Raw genomic sequence first — 9,577 nt, forward strand, 5'->3', positions numbered from 1 at the left:
TCCCAGCAAAGACACACAGAAGAGCTATTGTCTGCTTATGAGATAACTGTCTAACTAACAGAAATTAATGACCATATAGCCTTGAGACTAGGAACAGTTTCTACTGATAAGGAGCAGTGTTGCTAAGGCAACGTACTTTCCCAGACCCTGTTGAGGGGCCACGAGACAGACATAAGAGACTAGAGGGTGGGTTCCCTATTTTTGATTGACTAACCACTTGAACCAATGAGAGTGTACATGTACGCCCATATTCAATGATAGACAGACATTACTGAATTAACTGTATAAAAGTTAACTGCTTTCTTTGTTCGAGGAAGACGTAGCCTCAACCATTGTTTGAGGTACACTTCCACTTGTACAAGTTTCTTAATAAATTCTTACTTGTCTGAAAATAAGTGTTTGGAGTTAATGCATTGTGTATAATAGGTAATTAAGTTTTCGACAGTTTCTTGGAGGTCCCACCAAGATCGCTTGTGATCCCTGGTAAGTACGGACACAAGTTGTCGGTACAAACCCAGACACACAGCGATTGAATAAGTGTATGCATTAACTGACATGACTAATTCTTCTGTTTGCCTTTAGGAATTGGAAGGCGATCATAGGAAATGTGTTTCGTATAGACAAGGAGAAAAAAAAAGGGAAAACAAAAAGAGAGAGACGCGCGACAGATTACTCGATATTGTCAGCTGCGGTGTTGTAGTAACGGGCTGAGAGAGCAATAACGGAGTAGATCTGTGATACCGGTGAGACTAGAGTGAAGTTGAGGTCGATGTAAGGACCAACAAACTGTCAGCTGCTAGTGGAAAAGGCGCCAGGAAAACAGAAAAGGTAATCAGTTTACAGACTTGTTTAAAAAATTCTTAGTGTAAAGTTGTAATTTGGACAAGCGCAGACTAGATGTTGCGTAATTCGGAAAAGTGTGAAATTACAAATCTGTAGTGGCGACAAACGCAGACTAGTGTGAATGTCGCGGTTTCGGAAAAGTGTGAAATTCTGGTTTACCTGAATTAAGTGTTTAGATAGAAACACTGGTAGTGTTCCCCCTTCTCAAAAGGAGAAGCACTTAAAAAAAAATCTTGCGGAAGTCAGCTGATTCAACTAAGTGCAGACGTTTCTCTCACGCACCTAGCCTGGGCTGGTTATTGAGGCTAGGACCCTAAAGTAGGTGTAGAGAACACATGACGTCTTGTCCAATCAGCTGAATTATCAAGTATAGAATTGTGATAGTTAAGATAGGTCTTGATTGTTGTGTAATTACAGTGTGGAGGATTGTATAAACTATAAGCCATGGGCGCCAACGCTAGCAAAATCCCTCCAAAGGGAACACCTGCTGCTTACATGTACAGAAACTTTGGGAAAGAAACAACTGACGAGTTGATAGTTTGGTCCAAATGGACCAGGACTAAGAAATATCCCTTTCCCGAAGACAGTACATTTAATATGGATAGAATTAAGTGACTAGAAAAAAATGTTTAAAAGACAGAGACCCGAAAAAGAAAGGTTCTTTTGTTTCAGTGTACTGTTTCTTTAAAAAGCCTGTCCTGATTGTGAGTGTTTTCTGTCGGTGTTGTGGGCCACGCCCCCTTCTTACTGCATCTTACGTGTTTTCTTCTTTTGTGTAATGTATCTGTTTTGTCTTGTGTTTAATTCTGACGTGTTTTCTTCTTTTGTGTAATGTATCTGTTTTGTCTTGTGTTTAATTCTGACGTGTTTTCTTCTTTTGTGTAATGTATCTGTTTTGTCTTGTGTTTAATTCTGATATTGCTGAATTAAAATTGGAATTATTGAAGTTAAGTGACCTATTAAATTCTGGTTCTTATAAAATGTGAGCATGTCAAATTCCAGACATGGGATCTTCTAAAAAATTGGCATTTTGAATTTTTATCTTGTGATTGGCTGTGGTTAAAAAAAAAGGTTAAAAAAATTAACGGGACAGATAAAAAAAGCTATCTGGTATCACCGTGATAGGAAAAGTTGGAAAGCTGGAACAGCTCGGAGAATTGGTATAATCATACCCACTAAAAGTATATGAAAAAAAAAGAGTGAATTGGAGCTTGTGGAGCGGTGTGAGGGTTGGGGGGAGCCTGGACAGGAGTTGATCACAACAGTCTGGAGGTGCTGGACTGGCTGTGGGCTGAAGTGTACGATGGGAGATGTTGTTTCCCGGTATGAATTTTTACGTTGACGTATGCTGAGAACGCTGCGTGAATCTGATATCTGGCTCCGTCGTTTTGTTAAAAAAAAAGTTAACCCCTTCCAAAGACACCGACATCTGTTTTCAATTCAGCAAGACAAAATGAGGTTTAATTGTAAAAGAAAAGATAAAGTGCAGATTTAAAGAATTATTAAAATAAATCTCAAAAATAGTGTGCAAAATATATAGTGTAAAGCAATCCACAAATGTGAGAAGTAAAAAAAATCAGTCAAACCTGTGTGAAGAGAAATTTTGAAGGTGGAATGTGGAAACTTAATCTCAAAGGGAGAAGTATCAAATTACTGCTACCACGAGAGCTAGTTTATATTAACCCCTTCCATCCCAAGAAGCCAGACTGTCATGCCAAGAGCAGTTCAAACAGATAGAAATGACCCAATCGGTTGAGAACTGTCTGAGGCTTGCCCAGAACACAGGTGAACATGAGGTAACAATTGGTATAGGTTATATATTATTAAAATTTACCCAATTACTCGGAAATGCCAAAGGCTACAATTGACTGAGATATAAGTTTCCACACAGACAATGCTACAAAAAAAATTGATAAGAAAGGAATGTAAAACAAATTGTATGAAGAGAAAGCATAGGTTGGACAATTGGAAGTCCATTACTTGAGCTATGTACTGACACAGGGTACTAAACGCCTATCAGTTTTACCCCGCCACAGTATGATAAGGAAGTTCGACAAGTTCTGGGGCTATTCAATTTTATTTGAAACTATTCACGAATAGTAGCTCCAATACAAGATCTGACCAAAGAGGGGAGACCTTCCCTGACAAATTATGTAACTCGCATTGAGAATGCTAAGAAAACTCAACAGTTATATCAACACCTCCTAACTCAAGTGTTAAAACAAAGCACGACATGGAATGGAGGTGGACATCGTAAAAGAGATAGACAAATATGGAGACGTAAAGATCTGTGATAAGTGATATAGCAACTGCCTTTAATACGGGTGCCTCAGTTGTTAACACCATTGATTTGGACATCTTGAAAACACAGAGATTAGGACTTGGAGTTGGGAATTCCAGTCCGCAGTCCTACGTACATCTGTCTGTGGGAGAGACAGGGTTTATTTTAGACAGGTTGCGAACTCCAGAGAGAGAGAGAGAAGGACTAGGCAATTTCTCTCTCCTGTTTTGCTTTCTGGATTTGTTTCGGGTAAAAGGATTATTCCTTTGGACAAAATAAATAATAAATGATGATTTGACAAATTAACCTCTTGGGCTCTCAAGAAGAGCCGCAATGGATTGTCTGTGTTTCTTTTAAAACAGTTGACCCTGGTTTTTGGGGCCACGTGAGTGTTGATGGTGCAGGATTACCAAGAGTAGTTACAAAGTTACGGTGCAATCTTTGCTGGAGAAATTTGGTGCAGGAAACGATCCAGTGGTGTTAAAAATTTAAGACTTTAGCTGCAGACATCAGCAGATACCAAATGTCACAGCGTGGTGATATCAACCTGATTCTCTTCTTTTGAAAACATTTTGATCTGTTTTGTTTTAACCCATTTATTGTCTTCCGAGACAGAGTGCTCGAGGTGGGAAGATATGGGAGTTACAAAAGTAATTACGAGCACTTCATCTCTACTATAAAACCACAAAGCCTGGACATAATTTGTTTCTGAAATTAGAATTGATAAGAAAAATTTATATGAGTTGCTATTCAAGCACTCGAGAAAGAAAAATGTACTTGTAATTTAAGGGGATAATCAAATTATATTTTAAAATAAAAGAAGTCCAGTCTAAATGGTTCCTATTGAATGCTGTGTATCAAGGAAGAATTCTTTTCGAGAGGGAAGAAAATTTTACATTGACAAGTCCTGTCAGTCCAACAATACTGCTCTCAAGTTGGGATAATTGTGAAATGATAGAAGGGACTCGGGCACAATGTAGTGGGATATTTTGGGAAATGAAAAGCGGTTCAAGAAGAAATTACGTAAAATAAACAAATTTTGGGATATTGAAGCTGACTGTAATTATTGTATCGGACAGTAACATTGGTTTGGCAACATTAGATCAAAAGGTCAGAGATTTAGGGTCTCGCATTAAAGATATATTTAAAAATAAATGGAAATACAGATATGCAATTGTCTGAGGATCAAATGCTGACCATACATTTGCAAAGGATAGCTACAGTGCTAGAAACCATGCCCAAACCATTAATAAATTAATAAAAGAGGAATATAACGTATCTTAGCAGGCGGCTGCTAATGACATCTGCAGTACATATGGTAACTGGATTGTGGAACAGACACGAGAGAACCCAGCCCAGATACAGGCAGGGGACGTACCCTTATGAATAAGGAATCAACAAACTGAGGGTGAACCTGACCTGTGGGCATGATGGAGGTGGTACCTCCAAGCGGCTGTTAGCAAACAAGAACATCACCCCTTGCCAATTCAGGGCAATGGTGCGGGTGTACCCCACTCAAGTGGAGTGTAAACCTGACAGAGGAGGGCTCCTAGGGTTGGCACTAGTAATACTGGTAATGACACCCGAAACCCAGGGACGAGAGGTGTAACAAGTACAGAATATTGGGGTAATGAAGGATGGAATGCACATATCCCATCACAATATGTTACCATATGCTGAAAAAAAAATTAAAGGGAATTTGGCTGGAACAAAATTAAAGGGATGTGTTACTAGACATGCTGTCACTGTATGTCCACATAGTGTTGGACACAGCCTAGAAGCACAGTGTGGGTTTAACAATACCGGTACCAATCAGGATATTAACTGTACCATGGAGGCTCTAGAGGCGGATCTAAAACCCACTCAAGTGGCATATGCCGGAGAGGGCGAATACTGTGTTACAACTAATTTGAAAACATTTCAATATGCCAATCTAACTTGTGATATTTTAAGTCCAGAGTTCTGCTTCATTCCTGAAGTCCCGGTTCGAATTGGACCCGAGGAACTGGTAGAGATACACCGGCATAACCTCACCACCTTACAAGTTTCTGAGGATATCAAAAAGGACTTAAAAGCATATCAGGACACATTTGGGTATCTGACACCCCTGTTGCCTGAATACTTGAAAGCATTGCGAATGGAGATACGCCTCTCCCAGAAGGTTTATTATAACCTACAACAGGACAATAAAAACATTAAGCATGACATTCACCAAATTAAAGTCACCACTTGGTGAGATGACCTCTGGAATTTGGACTGAATATACAGATCCATCCTCAGATTAGATTAATTTCACATGTATTAGTCGTAGTGCAGTTTGTTGCAATATCATTCTTGGTTTTCATGGCATGTAATAAATGTGAGTAGAGGATGAAGGGTTTGGCAAAGATAGTAAAACAGAGCCTGGGTGAGAATGTCCCCATTGTCTCTGTGATTTCAACTAAGAACACATCTTAATGGTACCGGGAGTAGCACCCGCTGGGGTAAGGTGCATGTAAAAGGGAAGACAATTATAGTTTGATAGGATTATCAGATGCTCTGCCTCTCTTCCACCCGGATTGGTGGCCAACACGGAGGGAACCTGGTTAAGATGAGGTACAGCATCTAAGAGGATATTATAGGGATAAAATTTGGATTAAGGGATATAAAGGGGTGGGTCCCAATCTCGAGTTCAAAGGTCAGGCATAGTAGTTGATTAATTAACCCATAAATCCCCATACAAGGACCCCGGCGGTGGCGTACCAGAAAAAAAAAACTGACTGATTAATTAAACTGTTATAAGAGACTGTTGCAGCATGGCATGTCCTAAACTTTTAAATCATATGAGAATAATTGGCTCGGCATGCCTGATTGTGTGGGTGGGAACTGGCATAAAACCTGCTACAACCCCTACTGCAAGCAGACTCAATCGTGTTTCAAGGGAACTGCATGTCAATACTTTTTTATACATGTCATATATGTATGCAAAGCGTCAAGGTATCTCTAGTTGCTGGGTGTGCTCACATATCCCCGTTCAATCCAAGGGAGGCATTCCACTCAGACCAGTCCCCCTAACTTCCCAAGAAATTGTAAACAATTTTACAACACCAAGTTATAGTCCAACGATTTTATTTGAAATTTACAAGCTTTCAGAGGAAGCCTCCGAAAGCTTGTAAATTTCAAATAAAATCGTTGGACTATAACTTGGTGTTGTAAAATTGTTTACAATTGTCAACCCCAGTCCATCTCCGGCATCTCCACATCATGGTTCCTTAGAAATAGCAGAGTGGGTAATAAATCAAATTGAAATTAATGGGAACAGAATGCGAGATAGTGGCTGGATGAGTGCGAGAACAAATAAGACAATGTTTGTGAAAAAGCAATGGAAGGAGTACACAATCACAACAAAATGTGAAACCAGATTTCGGGGGTGGTACCAACCTAATTACGATCAGACCCATAAACCTCCTTTTCTAATCCTTACAAATATCTGGGAAATAGTCAATATGTTTGAGTAAGAATTCAGTAGGGGGTGATGTAGTGGGATGGAGTAATTGCACTCAGTATATAAATATGACAGTAACCAGCATCAGTAGTACCATCAGATGGAAGCCTTGCACAGGTGGCCACAAGGCATACCCATGGTTGCCTCAAAAATGGACAGGATCATGTTATTTGGGATATGTGATCCCATATATCCGACACTCATCATCCCTGCCTCAATATCCTGCTGGGCAACGAGTAAAGAGGGTAATTACTGAGGCTGACTGATTCTGGGCCATTGCTTTCCCTAGGTGGGGAGTGAGCATGGCCACCAGAGAAATTATTAAATTAGCCAAAATCTGGCAAATAGTTGCTAATGATACGGCAGAAGCCTTAAAGGAAATAAGCGCAGAAATGATAGCCATTCGTATGGTCACCTTACAAAACCGTATGGCCCTTGATTACCTATTGGCAGAGAAAGGAGGAACATGCGCACTAATTGAATCTGAATGTTGTACCTACATACCTGATAGTTCAGAGAATATTACTGATTTGGCTGATCACATCCAAAGGGAAGTTGAGAAATTCAAGCAGCCCCCTTCATTCACTCTTTGGGGCTGGGCAAAAGGATTGCTGGGTTCTATTGGGACTTCTCTAGTTCAGGGACTAGTCATATTTGTTGTTATAATTCTTATAGCCTATTGCTTTGTCAAATGCTGCTGTGTTATGACGTCCAATCTGGGTACACATATAGCGCCCACAAATTTGATGGTGCAAGTAGGGGTGACACAGGATGAGGTGCAGGAAGAGTTTGAATGTCTGGGTGGAATAATGCTCTATTAGAGTATTGTCCTTTTATATATATGTATATATATATATATATATAGGACAAAAGGGGAGAATGTGGAAAACCATAAAGAAATGCCTGACCAAATTAACTTTCTAATACACCTAAACCATAAAGCTGACCATCTTAATGTAGAAATACTGAACAGTTACTTGACCATAAAAGAAGCAAAGCATGATGGATAAGTTGACCATGTTAGCTGACCAGCTGAATATAATGGGAAGCTTAGTGTGTTCACGTTCCCAGCAAAGACACACAGAAGAGCTATTGTCTGCTTATGAGATAACTGTCTAACTAACAGAAATTAATGACCATATAGCCTTGAGACTAGGAACAGTTTCTACTGATAAGGAGCAGTGTTGCTAAGGCAACGTATTTTCCCAGACCCTGTTGAGGGTCCACGAGACAGACATAAGAGACTAGAGGGTGGGTTCCCTATTTTTGATTGACTAACCACTTGAACCAATGAGAGTGTACATGTACACCCATATTCAATGATAGACAGACATTACTGAATTAACTGTATAAAAGTTAACTGCTTTCTTTGTTCGAGGAAGACGTAGCCTCAACCATTGTTTGAGGTACACTTCCACTTATACAAGTTTCTTAATAAATTCTTACTTGTCTGAAAATAAGTGCTTGGAGTTAATGCATTGTGTATAATAGGTAATTAAGTTTTCGACAGAAGGCATAATAGACTATGAACATTTTTCCATTTAACATTAATGGACAGATTCCTGGAAATAGGCTCAAAGGAATTTAATAATCAGATTACTTGATCATGAGTATAAAACTCTCGAGCAGCTAGGTACACACACTAATCATTTCATGGTCTCGAGCACAGGTGAGCCGTCACACAGTTGGGAGACCAGATGCCTTATGCTGTCCGATGAATGAACTACTCAGTGAGCCACCTGCTCAACTTGCTCGGGCAAGGCCGGTGGGGGGTGGGGGGCAGAAATGGGAGCTTATTCATTCTGTTTGATGTTTTAGAGAATGGCATAAATAGAAAGGAGGTTACAGACCAGCAGCTGATATAATCATTATATTGTTGTCAGGCATTTAAATGATCTTTTATTATATAGGATTTTTAAATTGTTCCACTGGTAGAAATATTTTCTTCTTAATGTCCTGTGAAATTTTGTGATGTGCAAGTCAATTTTGTCTCTGGTACATAGTCAGAATTCCAATATCACAAATGATCAGGGGGGAGCACAAGGCCGGCCTTATATGCCCACTGCAAACAGCTGCAGAAGTCACTGACCAAGCAGCACAAGGTCTAGGGTTTCCCACATATGAAGAAACTCAGAGGGCTAGGGCCAATTTAGGCACACCTTGTGCAGGGTGAAATAGTCTTGAGAGTATCACCAGGGGAGTCATGGGAGCTCATCCAAGAGGGCCCGCAGGTCTTCATCTACGAAGTTCTGGGACCCCTTCTTTTCATCTTGAGACATTTGTTTTCTGTGAAAAAGTGTATATGTAAAACACTCCTAATTACTTTCTATTGCTTTGTAAAAGGGTTCTAAAAAGTTTTTAAAAAAATTTTGGTAACCTTTTAAAGTTGGTTTAAGGCCATTTCAGAAGTTACGGGTCACTCACCTCTCAGTGCCGCACATTAACTGCGTTATGGTATCTGTTTTTAGCTTTTATAGCACCATGAGGTGTCAGTGAGATAGACCATTGGGCCCGACGTTCATGAGATCCCAGATGCGACATTGACATCACTGCACCATTATCATATCGACCTTGCAGCAATTTAAAGCGAAAAATTAATGCGATGTGAATGGTGAGATAAAAAGTCCAATTAATGTTGTCCATTGCAACAATTTCTGGCCCATTGTGTACAGTTGTAGTTTGCTTTTAATTGTGCGCGCTGGTTCTGGTATTGATGAGTTAAGCATATTTCAGTGTGGTAATGAATTCTGTCCTGAAGGGTTGTTTCTTTTTCTCAGTTAGAATGTGGAACTTGCTACCACATGGAGTAGTTGAGGTGAATAGCATAGATGTCTTTAAGGGGAAGCTAGATAAGTACGTGAGGGAGAAAGGAATAGGAGGATATGCAGAGAGGGTTAGATGAAGTAGGGTGGGAGGAGGCTCATGTGGAGACCAGCACAGACCAGTTGGGCCGAATGGCCTGTTTCTGT

The 9,577-nt window shown here is 39.9% G+C and overlaps 1 long non-coding RNA gene across 1 annotated transcript; it reads left to right on the top strand.

Annotated features, from left to right (window-relative positions):
• Positions 1-328: 328 nt before the first annotated feature.
• On the top strand, positions 329-6,248 carry LOC137302378 (uncharacterized). The gene is made up of 3 exons (XR_010958455.1): positions 329-483; positions 583-828; positions 5,078-6,248. It is a non-coding gene; the product is annotated as an uncharacterized lncRNA (long non-coding RNA).
• The last annotated feature ends 3,329 nt before the right edge of the window (positions 6,249-9,577 follow it).

The sequence above is a fragment of the Heptranchias perlo genome, chromosome 1 (assembly GCF_035084215.1).
Source record: "Heptranchias perlo isolate sHepPer1 chromosome 1, sHepPer1.hap1, whole genome shotgun sequence".
Taxonomy (NCBI): domain Eukaryota; kingdom Metazoa; phylum Chordata; class Chondrichthyes; order Hexanchiformes; family Hexanchidae; genus Heptranchias; species Heptranchias perlo.